The sequence below is a fragment of the Diospyros lotus genome, chromosome 13 (assembly GCF_014633365.1).
Source record: "Diospyros lotus cultivar Yz01 chromosome 13, ASM1463336v1, whole genome shotgun sequence".
NCBI lineage: Eukaryota > Viridiplantae > Streptophyta > Magnoliopsida > Ericales > Ebenaceae > Diospyros > Diospyros lotus.
In genome coordinates, this window is record NC_068350.1 from 32,865,539 (window position 1) to 32,881,986 (window position 16,448).

The following is a 16,448-nucleotide window of genomic DNA, read 5'->3' on the forward strand; positions in this document are numbered from 1 at the left end:
ACAATATGGAACCACATAAATGAATGTCCCCACCTCCTAAATGGATGGTTCAACTCATTAGCAAATCTGGCACACCAATGCACAAAACAACCATGTCAATTCAAGTTTAATAATTAACACACCATCGCAATCTGATGAATCGACCATTATCCACCATGCCATGTGGTCAGTCATTAACATCACATTCAGCTAATCATTCCCCAATGACCACCCACAGGTCTATTAGCAACATCTCAAGTCATATAGCGCGTGGTAGACCACCCTCCCATCGGTATCCCCATACCGAACGAGATAGTAACTCCTATGCTAGTTCATACTCGATTAATCAAAGTCCCCATCCAAAGAATCTAACTTGGAATAGTTTAAGAAGTTCTATTACTAGGGACTCATGTCATATAGTCTCAACCCTTTGAGAATAAGATTCTCACACAAAAGATCTAGGAACTCATTCATATAAATGATTGGAGAAAATATGAATGAAAAAAACCTTGTCTTTTATTGATTTATACAAAGATACAATGAAAGCATAAAACAAGCCCCCTAGATGTCATCCAAATTTAACATTGGGCTCACAACACTAACAAATATATGGTAAGCCCTCTAGCTCACAAGTTAGATAATACAATATTAGATATTACAATGAATGAGAATATAGGAAACACCTTTCTTAGTTACAGTGAAGCACCAATATTGAAATCAAAGTCTAAAACAAATGGTACAAGAATTACACTATACCTTTTGATGAGGGGTCAATGTTTCCTAAATCTTAATGAATTATATCCCCATTTTGGCTTTATATTTATGCTTAAAATAAATAATTATTTGCATTACATATTATTTCAGGATGAAGCAAAGAAGTTGAGTTCTACAATTAATTAAGGGCATAAATCGAAGACGTTGGATTACCCATTATTGTTACTCAAATTCAAGGGTCAATTATGGAGTTTAGAGGATATTTCAAGTGCACTTGGCCCAATTATCAAATGGAATCCAACATAAGAGAGGCCCAAGACCAACCAAAGGCCCAAACATTTTAATCACATAAGAAAGGCTCAAGACCAACCAAAGGCCCAAGATCAATCAAAGGCCCAACAAAGCCCAACTTGTAGAAGACTTTTCCTTGTTTTGTATTTTATGAGTGTTTTACCACCTAAAGTCCTTTGTATTCTTATGAGTATTCCACCACCTAAAGTCTTTTGTATTCTTTATCTTTTAGCTAATTTTCTTCCACTAGTTAGGTGAATGTTTTGTGAGTGCCCATTAGATATAATTATGTCTAGTTGTATAATTTTAAATTATGTGTTTTGTATTGCATTTTGTGGGCTATAAATAACTCACTTGGGTGCATTTGTAAGGAGGTTATTATTCTTGAATGAAATCTTAGTTGTGTTCTTAGAGTTTTTCTTTGAGAATTGCTCTTGTTCTCTCTTCTTTTCTCTCTTGTGATCTTTCTTTTTTTCTTTCTTCTCTTGAATTCTCATGTTATTTATTGTTACTTTATGATCCACCACCTAAATGGCCGATTAGTTTCTGCCATTAAATTTCTGTAATTTTTAATTCACGTCATTTTATTATCCACCGCCTAAATAGCCGATTAATTTCTGTTGTTTTAATTCTTGTTATTTAAATTCATGTCAATTAATTTTCAAATGAAGATGAGTGGCTAAATACAATCTTAGATTCAGGCAAGAACAGTGTCAAATGCCAATGATTCCCAAAGAAAGTTGTGTTTTAAATAAGTGACATTAATTTAAATGTCAGTATGAATGTGTATTAATTACTGAAAAATCACTAGATTTGGGTTGGAGTGTAAGTCTAACTTAGAGCTTTCATGCCACGTATGGGAGTTACTAGAACTAGAAACACTATCATACCCAAACCCAGATAATTAATTTAGTTGTTTTGTGTATTAATTGCAATTGAATTTATGGTAGTTGCTTAAATTAGAATCTCACATATCATGTATGAGGATTGCTTAAACTAGAACTATCATCATCTCTAATTACATTTAATAATAAACCCTCATATCTGAAATTAAATTAATGTTGCTAATCTTTTCTGCTAAAAATTGGGGATCAACGGGTTGGTGCTGAAATTGTCTTAACTCAAGTGCTATCCAATTTCATATTCTCACATTCAGTGTTTATTTCAACTTCTTTTCCTTGCTTTATTTCCTAGTATCTGTTATCTAAAAATCTATAAAAAATCTTGTTGCCAATTTGTCCAAATGCGTGTGAGTGTGTGTGACATTCTTTTTCTTTTGCCATAAATAAATCTCTCAATGGACGACTTGAACTCATCCAGAAAATATAATTTAAATTTGGATTACAACTACACTCGTACACTGACGAGTATAAACCTCTCACCAAAATAAAGAAAAAATATAAAAATTTTATTGTGTTTTAATTGCGGGGTGAGAGTGCAGCCACCTTTGAATGAAAAACTTGAAATCTTAGAAAGATTATAAGACAAATTATTAGTTTGAGCATTTGCACTCCTTCATTAGCTCTCCCACAAGCTCTATTTATAGCTTTCTGGTTGACCAAGCACAAAAAATTGATTTAATGACCGTTGCCTTACATGAAATGCCTAAAAAACTAGCCGTTTTAATGCTGTCATAACAGAAACTATTAACAGATTCAAAGAACCGGTCGATTGTTTCTTTCAAAACATTTGAATTTAAAACCAAGGTTATCAAAATTTTTGACTCTTTTAAAAAGAAGTTGACTTGACATAGCAAACTATCTGTCACGGCCCACCTCTTGGAGCACCCACTAGCATAGGCGATCCGTGAGAGGGTCGCTAAGAAATGGAACAAAATCATCCCTAACAAAAATATTCATCGACATTTCATTAATTAACAAAGGTCAGAAGACATATATTTACATAAAACATCACTCAATACGGTATTTGTTCCGACCTTCACTGGCCAATCATTACAAAATAAAAAAAGGGCATTGTAATTAAATTAAAAAACAATAATTTTTACTCTACGCCCTTATCAAAAGAACGCCCAATGATCTTCTGGCTAGGATGACTCTGTACACAACTAAACTTCCCAAACTCAAGTGTTGCTAGGCTCGCCACCCATCTTTGCCTTACCCTTGTCTGGATTGACACAGAAAAAACAAGGTGAGCCACAAGGCTCAACAAGCATATATCGAAGCAATAAGGCATTAAGAAGGAGAGGCATGTACAATGCAATATATATATATATCATGCCGCACCACATATATATATATCAATTATCCAAGTACAACCATACTATAAAAACCCATAACTATCACATAGTCATACCTAATGCAATATCCTCATATTTTATATGCATAATATTTCTAGATCATCCACTTGTGCACCATTGTTCCCCCACGCTCTAGTTTGATACCAAGCGAGCATTATGAGCCTAAGCTCCCTTGGTTAGACAAGTGTCAACCAAGGTTCATTTAGATATCCTTTTTCCCCATGCAGACACACCACCACTCAAAATATTAAGTGTGCTAACATAAGTACATCAAACACATGCATATAGCCACATCATGAACTAATTCGAACATATTCTTCCATTCCGAAATTTTCAAAATAAAACAATGATTCATAAGGTCATTACAAGTTCAACACCCAACCATCTAACCCAATATTTTGACTAAATGTCTAGATTTCAAAATGAAAAACAGAATTCAATTTAGATGTCATCACTAGAAGTTATACCTAAAAACACAAACCAAAGCATGATTAGATTTTGGAAAACAGAAATTCTAGATTCAAGTACTTCACAGGGCTTTAATAGGCTCAATTCTTATCCAAATAATCCCCATAATATATCAAAACAAATTTCAAGTAGTTTAGTTTACAACGCAAAAATCAAATCTCAAATCGGATATAACCACAGAAAGTTATACCCTAAAAAGTACAGTATGCGAAATCTGACAAAAATTAAAGGGATCCGAAAGTTAAAAATTTTGGCCACCAAATCCCATACTCAATTTCAACCAAAGTTAGGTGTCAATCCTTTGGAAACTTGAAGTAGAACAATACCTTATTGAGACTACAAGCTTGGATTTAAAAAAAATACAAGAACAAATACATGAATTACAAGCAACCAGATTATGTAAAACCCTCTTCATAATACCCAAAATTTCAAGAACATAATTACGGAACCTATCCACGTATTGTCAAATAGTCTCTTTGTTGTCTTGTTTGATACTGAGAAAATAAGTTGTATATTTTTTCCTTAGACTATTAATGACAACTACCTTAAAAAACTCAAAACTTTCCTCTTATTACCCTTGAAGAGGGATCGGGTTGGACACAAACTTTCTCAAGACTAAAGGCAGTGCCACTCGTGGGGTAATATTTTGTAATACCCAATAACTTCTTGTAGTGCTCACATTCCTTCTTCATGTTAGCGTCGCAAGGCTTCATGTTGAGCCAACTTGCTCATATTAATTAAGTTTTTATGATTAACAAAAATATTTTTATGATATAAATATTTTCTCTTACTTATACAAAAAGTAAATTTATTTTGAATTAAAAGAGAATTATTTTTAAACATGTTTTCCCTTACTCATATAAAAAATAAATTCGTTTTGAATTAAAAGAGATTGCTTTTAGACATGTTTTCTTATTTTAATCATTTATATCTCAAAAACTTATAGTTGAATTTTCAAATCTTGATTTCTCATGCAAAAAGTAAATTTATTTTGAATTAAAGGTGAGACATGTTTTCTTATTGTTTGAGAAATCCTAAACATTTTTTGAATTTTAAACTTCATATTAACCCTTTCTTTAGTGGCTAAAATACTTATAAATACCTCTCAAACTCATTTTTTGTGTATTCAAGTACTTTCATTGCATATCCAAAGCACCCGAAAGCTCTCAAGCAAAGCATCCAAGCAATCCAAGACTCTGAAAATATTATTACACATCCACCGAAGAGCCACAAGGCAAGAGGAGAAAAGTTCTTCAAGTCTTCTACGACAAATCTGAACTTCTCCATTTGAGGTTACAAATTTATTTATTTATTTAAATATTATTGCCTTGTATAATTTGTTCTTAATTGCTTATTTGTGTCCAAGTGTGGACAAATTATTTGTAACATTAAATTACTATTGTGAATTGTATAGGTTTCCTAGAACCATTAAAATCTAGGTGAATCTAGTTTCCAATGTAAGATAGGAAGAAAACCTTGGTGTTGTGGTTGCCTAGAACCTATTGTAATCTAAGTGTGTATCTAGTTTCCAAGGTGAGTTAGTGTGGAAACCTTGGTGAAATTATTTTAGTGGAACCCTAAGGGCGGTTAGACCTTGAGAGAGTGGACTAGGTGTGTGTGAAGACACCGAACCACTATAAATTGTGTTGTGACTCATTGTATTTATTTTTGTTATATCTTGTGGCTTACATTTATTATTAATCTCAAATCTAATTTATTATATTTATTAAAATTGAGAAAAATTTTAATCACTTAATTCATCCCCCTCTTGAATGGCCATACCTTAAGGGACCAACAATTGGTATCAGAGCATGTTCTAAAATATTTGTGTTTCAAATCTCAAATCTTAGGATAAGATCTTATAATTGCCTCTTATTTTAGCCAATCCCTAGGTGATTTCTCAATCCCCTCTAGTTCTCTAATGCTCATTAGAAAGGATTATGCTTTTTGGAAGATTAGGATGGAGTCCTATATCATTTCCATAAGCTATCTTTTATGGAGATTTGTTAGGGATGGATTTGTATATCCTCTCAATATGAGGAAGAATGGTCAAAGGAAGACCTAAGAAAAATAGAAATTGACCATAGGGCAATATATTTAATTCTTAGTTCTTTAATACCTAGTGTTGACACACATTTTTGTAACACCCCGCATCGAGCGATAGGAAAGTCCGGGACAACTTACCCTGATGAGCCTACGCGAACTTCCTAGAGGGGTCACCCATCTTTGGATTAAGCCAGATCAAGCACGCTTAACTTGGGAGTTCTTTGCCTGCATTCAGCTGAAAAGGTATCCAGCTGATGTTATTTCATTCCTTACTTATTCTCGATATATACTATCTTTCTTTGGGCTCTTGGGGTATTACACACATCGTGTCATCATCATGGGGCCCATAGTTGTGGGTCAGCTCTCAACTATCGCTCTTCAACGACCAGGAGCCCCACCGCACTTATGAGCCCCTCAGTGGTTTCCCTTTGGGCAACCTGATATGGGATCGAGAACCGATGCTTATAGCACCACCTCCCAACCCTTTTGGCACCATTGCCGGGGAAACCCTGGGCCCTGGCCCTAAAAACCACCCTATATCACCCCTGAAATGGTCTCCGCCCATGAGTGCCACCGCACTTAGGGGGGAGGGTTGGAGGTGGTGCTGTAAGCACCGGTTCTCGATCCCACATCGGTTGCCCAGAGGGCAACCACTGAGGGGCTATGAAGTGCGGTGGGTCTCCTGGTCGTTGAAGAGCGATAGTTGAGAGCTAACCGGCAGCTATGGACTCCATGATGATGACACGATGTGTATAATACCTCAAGAGCCCAGATGAGCGTAGTATATATTGAGAATAAGTAAGGAAGGAAACAACACCAGCTGGATACCTTTTGGGCTGAATGCAGGCAAAGAACTCCCAAGTTAAGCATCTTTGACCTGGGGTAATCCAAAGATGAGTGACCCCCCTGGGAAGTTCACGTAAGCTTATCAGGGTAAGTTGTCCCAGACCTTCCTATCGCTCTATGCGGGGTGTTACAAAAATGTGTGTCAACACATAGCGAGTGAAAAATTATCTTCATGCTCTACATCTCATGAATTATGGAAAGAATTAAAGAGAATTTATGAAAGAACTAATAATTTTAAGATGATTTTTCTTATGTCTCAATATCAAATATGTAAATTATGGATTGGTGAGACAATTAGTATTTTGAATGGATGGTTCGAAAAAGCCTCAAATATTTTTGGAATGCTAAGGAAAATGAATGAAGACATGAAGGGCAAGAAAGATAAGAAAACCTCGGCCCTAAAAGTAAATGAAGAGAAATGCTTTATGTTTATAGAAGAAGATGAAGATAACATGGAGTTAGAAGAATTACAAAAAGCATACGAAGAACTATATATAAAATTTCTATCCACTAAGAAAGAATTAAAAAATTCTAAGAAATCCCACAAAGAAGAAATCGAGAAATTACAAAGTAAAATAAAGAACTTAAAAGAAAAATCACAAGAACTCAAGAAATAAAATGAAGATAAATTAAAAGATCAATTAACTAATCTTCAAGAAGAAAACAAAATATTAAAAACTCAAAATAATAAACTATTAGTGGAAAAGAATGCAATAGAGAAAAGTTTAGCCACATTAATTTCAAAGAAAAATTCAAAACCAAATCAAGATACAAAATACCTAAGAAAGAATGGAAACAATCTAGATGGAGACTCCAAGCTAAGAGAAACAACATAGTACAAATGTGGATATCCAAAAGGGTAATACAAACAATGAATGAGATAGATCATAAAATCTTAAATGTTGCTAGTCATCCACATACATCAAGAATAATTAAATCATTTGATCCCAATGAAGAAAGATTCAAGGGACCCATCTATAAATGGTGTCCAAACCTAAAACATGATCTTATCAAATATGTAAATATGCGTGAAGACCACAATGGGAAACAAATTGTATATGGATAGTGGATTCTCATCGTACATGACTAGTGGGAGAGATCTATAGATCTCACTCAGAAATAAGGTATGTCACCTTCTAGAAATAATACCTAATAGTAAAGAATGAGGATATTCTTTTTGTGGCATAAAAGATATATTAGGTCATGCAAATCCAAACCTAATCAAGAAAATTTTGATCTAATTGTCAGGCTTCTTAAAATGAAAATCAGTGAAGAAATTTCTATGATGCTTACTATTAAAGTAAGCAAAGTAGAGTCTAAATCTATGAGTGAAATATCAATCAGTAAGCATTTACAACTTTTACACTTAGATCTATTTGAACCCACACAAACTAAAAGTTTGGGTGAAAAACATTATATGTTGTAGTAGAAAATTTATGTAGCATTACTTGATTGTGCTTTTGTTTTCAAATGATAAAAATTTTCAAATCTTTAGAAAAAAAAGCTAAGAGAATTAGATGATAAAATTGTCTCTCTAAGATGAGGATGATTTAGGTATGCTTCCCAAGAATTATAAATTTGTGCAAGATCATCCAATAGATCAAATAATTGGAGAACCAAGTCAAGGTGTAAGGACTATATGTTTTACAATGTGGCTTTCATATCTAATGATTGAGTCAACTTGCATGGATCAAGCCTTAGAAGATGAATTTTGGATCAATGTTGTGCAAGAAAAATGAAGATTGAAAATTAATTCCAAAACCAAAATATTTTTCTATATTTGGAACACAATGAATTTTCAAAAATAAATTAGAAGGGAATTAGGGATAATAAATCCCTTTAGGTAGCTTAGAATATTGAAGTGGAAAAATTTCTTGTGCAAATTCCGTTTCTATTCTTAATAAATAAATAATAACAATAATAATAATAATGATGATGATGATGATGATAATAAAATAATAATAAAAATAATAAAAATAAAAAAATAATAAAGGCCGACCCAGATAAGGTCGACCCTTCTTCGTCTATTGTTAGGCCTTCTTCCTTCAAAATCCTCATCTTTCATTCAAACCCTATATGTTTTCTCTGGTATCAGCCCGTCGATTGTCATCACCCTTCTCTCTTTCTCCTCTCACTCGAACCCTCTCTGATTGCCTCTCTCTATCTCTCTCTGTCGTCGTCTCCAGCGTCCCCTTGTTCGTTGCCTTCTCCGGTAGTAGCCGTCGTCTTCCTCATTCGTTACCCCCTCGTCGTCGTTGCGGCCTTCAGATCTGCACCATTCGCTCTCACCCTCTTACTCTCATCTCTATTAATCATTTCTCTCTCACTCACTCTTTCATTCTCTTCCAAAAATACTGCTGTAAATCATCAATTTCTTCGAAATCCAACCATTCGATCTTGAATCCAATCAGATTTTCACTATGAAAGCAGTCATCTCCCTCAAATCTCTTCCTCTCCGACATCTCCCTCATTCGCCATCGCCTCTCTGCCTCTGGTATCTCACTTATTCGTCGCCACCTCTCCATTTTACAGCCAATCAGATCCACGACACCGATCAGATTCACAGTAAGCTTCTTTTCATTTGCATTTTTTTTTCATTTTTTTTTTCTATCTTTGTGATTGTTCTTGTTAGGGTTTCATAGTTATTCATTGTTCTAGCCAAATCTATCCAGATCCGGCCTCCAAGTCTGTTCATGTATCTGTTTGTCTGGCCCGATCTACCCAGATCTAGCTAGATTTACCAAGATCTACCCAGTTCCAACATCTAACCAGATCTACCCAGATTCGGTCAGATCTACCCAGTACCCAAATCTAGCTAAATCTATCCAGATCTGTAAGACCCGCTTCCGAATACTCGAAATAAGGTCATTACAGAGATGATATAGAACAAGACTGAACTCAACTCATTTCATTTCTAGCAGCGAGAATTTAAATAAGATTTAATTACATTCCCAACATCCCATAACTCTAGGCTCGATAGCCATACAAAATAATAAGAGGCTCAAATGCCCATAACATAACAAATTCTCATTATTACAAACCTCACCAAATCACTAACTAGAATCTTTAAAGCTAGGACATGTCTCCGTACACCACTATCCCTGGCTGTAGTCCTACCTTTACCTGGAATGGCAAAGAAGATCAAGTGAGCCACAAGGCTCGGCAAGTTCGAGAACAAAGAACAATATATAAGATCCAAGAACATGATGACACCAAGAAGAGAAATCAAGGACTCCACAATTATATACAAGATTTATAATTCATGAACTTATCAATTCAACTTGATATATCATGTCACCATGTATCACTATGCAAATGTGCATAAAATTTCAATGTCATTATCAATTCTCACAGGCTCACAAACCATCAATCAATACATGCAAAAGTGCATCATTTCATTATTAATATCAATTTTTCTAGCTCTCAAGCCATAAATCGATGCATGCAAAAGTGCATAAGTTCCATAAAACCTTACAATAAGTATGGAGCCAACCTGCTAGGCTATGGCCACCTCGTCCCTCGCCAGGTGCTCTAGGGTACCATTTCTCCCTCCGCGCAAAATAATAGGTGCGCAAAACATATATATATATGTAACATGTACATGTATGCATTTGCCAACCACATGTATTTAAATTCTTATTTCTCAATATTCATACTTTCAACACCACTTACCCATACCGAGTATTTTACCATTATCATATAATTCATCATATCTTACTTCATAACCTTTTTTTCATGTTTAAGATGTAAATTATAACCTAGAAGCAATTTTGGGAGATGCTATTTAAGGTTAAAGCTTGATTCAGCATTTGAGGGGTATTAGAGGTTTAATATGTTATTTTTCCCTTCTTATAATTTTCTTGAATTCATTTAACTCGTTCAAGTATACAGCTACTTGCATTTATGCTCATATCTCAATCATAAGAAAGAATGGCAACCCAAAAAGAATTTCCTCTCACAAGCTGTTGCCATACTTATATATATTTTATGCCTATCTCACAATACTGGATAGCTGTTCGCGGATATCAAATGTAGTTTTGTTCAAATGAAAACCAAACTACCTTCATTCTTATACATATGAGGAGTTTAAAAATATTTAAAAGAATCCCCTAAAGTGAATTTTAAAATTCGGTTTGAAATTTTCAATCAAAATAAATCTGAACTTTTTCTAAGGCCCGCCAACTAGAACATATTTTTGTAAATGTCTTTATTTTGAAAAACTAACTCCCGGTATTTTGATAACTAGCATTCATTGTTGTAAGAATGATTTTTAATGAATTTTTCAAGAAATGAAAGCTATGTATTTCGAAGGTGGTAAAATTGCAAATTCGTGAATTTGTACTAAAACCAAAATTCTATCTTTTAATTTTTATGGATTTTGATTTTTTTGATATTTTTATTGAATTCAAATGAGGGTACTTTCTTATTTACATTTATGTATTAAAGTAAATGAAAGGTAAAATATAAATTAAGGAAAGGTAAATATATAGGGTGTGAGCAGGTAACTCCCATTCAAAGGCTTATGGGATGAGCTCAAGGTCAAGGCTTATGGGACGAGCTCGAGGTCATGAGTTCACGACTTATAGAGGGAGCTCGAGAGAGCTCGCGAAAAGGACAAGCGGAAAGAGCTCGGAACGAGCTCGAGGTCATGAGCTGAACAAGAGTTCACTGAACGAGCTCGCGGTCAAGGGGATGGGCAAGAGCTCACTAGACGAGCTCGTGCCAAGAGCTTAAGGTCAGGCATGCAGCAAGAGCTCGCGGTTAAGAGCTCGAGAGATGAGCTCGTGGAAAAGACAAGCGGAAAGAGCTCGAAATTAGCTCGCTAGAACATCAATGAAGATGAACATATATATATATAACTGGGTTTGCCGAACAAAACAGGGGCATTCGAATGACTGTTTAAGCATGAGTATATGGTGGATTGGCTAGGCAGGGCATGGCTCAGGTAAGCTTTTCAAATCAGTGAGAGGTATCATCTCGTTACGCATGTATATATATGTGTATTTATAAGTGGGTCTCATATATGGGCGAATAATATATATATTTTCAATTAAACTTCTACTGTTTGTGCGAGACCTCCAAATACCTCAACGAAATCATTCGGATGGACTTAGCATTTTACATTCAAACACAGCACATATACATATAAGAAGCATTTGGAACAGCGAGCTCATTCGGATATGATACACACACACACACATATATATATATATATACATTTAACACTGCTTCTTTGGATGCAAAACGAGCAGAGGTTCTCATCCTCACATAGCTATATAAAATGTCATTCACGAATAAAGCTTGGGGTGAAACCAAACCCCATTTCGAGACCTCAATGAGACTCCAACAGATACCCAGATATGAAGACTCAATGAACACCAATAGAAAGAGAACCATACACAACAACAAGCGTATATATATACATATATTATAGATGTTCATATATATATAATCCCTCACTGTGACTAAGGTGAAGAGACTAACAGGGGAACTTGCACAAGACAATAAATAAACAAAGGAGCTCGCACTAAAAAATATAAAGTGGGAGTGTAAGAGGAACTTACAGGAATGAAGAGAGAGTGAACGAATGGAACTTGCCTAATGACTTTGCTATGTAGAAAAATCCTCTCTTCCTGAAGCTCCTCTCGGCCAACAAGAAAATGGGACCAAAAGGTAGCAAGGAAAGAAGAAGAAGTAGGAAAAAAGAGTTGCAGAAAGAGAAAGGCAGGCACACAGCAATTAAAGATTGCCGATGCAAATGAAGCATGAAAAGGGAAATGCACAGTCTGCACCTACAACTTGGTCCAAATGACCTGATTGGCCTTCACCTTTACAATGGTCAAATGGAAAACCAATGGCACTATTGACATTTGATGGCCAATTTATTTTATTATGATTTTCCTTTAAGGATTTCAAATCTCATTTCTCAATTGGGCTCAGCCCATGCCGTGGGCCATTCCATAGCCCAACTCACTAACCCAAATAAATTATCATAATCCAAGCTCATTCATAATATAATTAAAATTCCAAACACATCTCAATGGCCCAATCTATTTGAACTTTCCCCACATTTTTGGATCCTATTTAAATAGACTGCAAAATTCTTATTTCCACTTACTCTTTATTCCAATAAACAAAAAAGAATATTTTCAACCCTTAATTAATTAATTAAAGCAAAAATTTTTGAACCCAAAATAAAATACCCTAAAACATCTAGACCCCCTAATAGGTCGTTACAAGATCTAACTAGTACCCAGATCTAGCCATATCTACCCAGTCTTAAAAGATAATAATAAATAATCTAGAAAATCATGTCAGGACCCGGTTCTCCGTGCGATTCCTGCAAAGTATTAAGAAGAAAATGTACACAATCATGCGTATTTGCCCCTTTCTTCTGCCATGAAGAAGGACCAACTGATTTTGCAGTTATCCATAAGGTTTTTGGTGCGAATAATGCCTCAAAACTCTTGGTCCAGCTTTCAGTTAGTAACCATTATGAGGCTGTCGCTACACTCTTGTATGAAACTCAAGCTAGGCTTCAAGATCTTATTTATGACTGTGTATCCTACATTTTTTCCCTCCAATAGCAGGTTCTCGATCTTTAATTTCATCTAGCTTTATTGAAGAAATTACTATTTGCAAACCTTCTCAATGTTCAAAATTGGTTTCACCCAGAAACCAATTCAAATCCATATTATGAAAATGGATGTTTCCTTGTGAATGATCTAAACCCTATTTGAAATTTTAAAAACCCAGTCATTCAAGAAGAAAATGTGTCTTTTTTTTATTTTCGAGAAGCTAGTTCACAACCTTACCCAGTCGAAACAAGCAGTAGCCAATGGCCATTCCCAGATGATATCGATGAACTTGGATCCGTCATGTTCGGCAACCATCATCAACACTGAGCATCGGCGAAATCCAAAACTATCAACATGGGTGACTTAGATCACTGCTTTGTAGATTCTGTAATTCTACTGTACCCTTGACTATTCTATGATTGTTTTCTTTGTAGATATATTCTATGTTGTGTAATCTTAGATCCATGGTTGGAATTGTTAACGCAAAATTCCATGATGGATATGTTGTACTGTTTTTAATACTTAACGTTACATCTATACTGTCAGTATTTTCTATTTATCATCCATCATATTATTTATGTGGATTATTCTTGGTAAATTTCTCTCATGAACTGTATTGTTTAAATCTTTATTTTCTTCGTTAACAATGTCTTTAAGGGGGAGAAGAATAAGATGTTATGAAATCAGAGATTGTATGTATAAGAGTGTGAATTGTATATTATTTTTGTATGGGGGAGAAAAATGTATTATGATATTTTTTTGTGTAGAAATAGTTTATCTGAGAGATAGGACATCAAGTAGGTACAATCAAGCCAATCAAATTTGGTAATCAGGTTTGATCTTTAAAACTCTTAAAACTTATTTTATCTATTAAGGTATATCCAAAACATTTTTATGCTATTAATATTTTTGAAATGAGGAGTTCAAAAATATTTTATCACATTAATCACCTCATAAATCATATTTTTTTGTCATCATCAAAATGAGGGAGAATATTGAGCCAACTTGCTCATATTAATTAAGTTTTGATGATTAACAAAAATATTTTTATGATATAAATGTTTTCTCTTATTCATGCAAAAAATAAATTTATTTTGAATTAAAAGAGAATTGTTTTTAGACATATTTTCTTGTTTTAATCATTTATGTCTCAAAATCTTATATTTGAATTTTTAAATTTTGAATTAAAAAAGAGTTGTTTTTAGACATGTTTTCCCTTACTCATACAAAAAATAAATTTATTTTGAATTAAAGGAGATTATTTTTAGACATATTTTCTTGTTTTAATCATTTATGTCTCAAAAACTTATATTTGAATTTTTAAATCTTGATTTCTCATGCAAAAAGTAAATTTATCTTGAATTAAAGGTGAGACATGTTTTTCTTATTGTTTGAGAAAGTCTAAACATTTTTTGAATTTCAAACTTCATATTAACCCTTTCTTTAGTGGCTAAAATACTTATAAATATCTCCCCAAACTCATTTTTTTTGTATCCAAGTACTTCCATTGTATATCTAAAGCACCCGAAAGCTCTCAAACGCTCTCAAACAATGCATTCAAGTAATCCAAGGCTATCGAAATATTATTGCACATCTACAGAAGAGCCACAAAGCAAGAGGAAAAAAAGTTCTTCAAGTCTTCTACGACAAATTTGAACTTCTCCATTTGAGATTACAAATTTATTTATTTATTTAAATATTATTACCTTATATAATTTGTTCTTAATTCCTTATTTGTGTCTAAGTGTGGACAAATTATTTGTAACATTAAATTACTATTGTGGATTGTATAGGTTTCTTAGAACCATTAAAATCTAGGTGAATCTAGTTTCCAAGATAAGCTAGGAAGAAAATCTTGATGTCGTGGTTGCCTGGAACCCGTTGTAATCTAGGTGTGTATTTAGTTTCCAATGTGAGCTAGTGTGAAAACCTTGGTGAAATTATTTTAGTGGAACCCTAAGGGTGGTTAGACCTTGGGAGAGTGGACTAGATATGTGTGAAGACACCGAACCACTATAAATTGTGTTGTGCCTCATTGTAATTATTTTTGTTATATCTTGTGGCTTACATTTATTATTAATCTCAAATATAATTTATTATATTTATTAAAATTAAGAAAAATTTTAATCACTCAATTCACCCCCCTCTTGAGTGGCCATACTCTAAGGGACCAACACTTCATACTTCGCCCATGACACCATGGAAAGAGTTTGCCCGATTGGGTCTATGAGTCCCATGGGATAAGTTTCCCATCAACCTTGGAAGTGACTCTTCAACTAATCTCGAGAATAGTTCCCCAGTTGGCCTTGGGGAACTAATCTTGAGAATGAACTCCGAACTGGCTTTGAGAGTGAGCCCTTAGCTAGTCTTTGGAGGGGATTCTCAGCTAGTCTTGAGAGTGGATCCTCCTTAGCTAGCCCTAGGAAGGGAATCCTAACTAGTCTTGAGAGTGAGTCCCTATCTGGTCCTGGGAAAGGATTCCCAGCTGGTCTTGAGAACAAGTCCCCAGCTGGCCCCAAGAAGGGATTCCCAACTAGTCTTTAAAGTAAGTTCCCAGTTGACCCTAGGAAAGGATTCCCAGCTGGTCTTCAGAATGAGTCCCCAATTAGCCTTGGGAAGGGATTCCCAGTTGGTCTTGATAGTAGATTCCTAGTTGACCTTGGGATGGAGCCCTCAAAGAGCCTTGGGGGCTGAGAATCTCAAATAATGTGAGGTAAACTATCTGGTGGCAGCCTCGTGGGGCGTGAAAGACCGTCTCGTGCTCCAAGTGAACACCCTCGGGATTGAGTCTTCACTCATTCCTAACTTTGTTAATTGGAAGTGCTTTTCGTTCAGGCCATTGTAGACTGATTCGTGGGCTTTTCTTATGTTTTCTCATAAACAATGCTAATTGTTGTCACTCAAACACAACAATGAATTTATGGGGTGGAAAAGTCATCGTCAAATTACTTGAGATTGTCATTGACTCGAGACCTGATGTTATCCTAAAGGCTTCGTCCTGAAACTTGATGTTGTCTTGAGATATTTGTCCCGAGACCTGATACTACCTAAGATTGCAAAAGATAAAATAATCAGAGAACACGGGGCAAGTACTCAATATTTAAGTCAGACACTGAGATGCTGAAAACTGTAGAATATAGTTTCCATTTGTATAAAAAATGCACATTTTTTTGTAATAAATGCTTGCTTATTTATATAAGAGAATGGAGCAATCCTAAATCTCATTGGTTTGAGTTTTTTTATAAATGATGTTTATCCTAATATTTTAA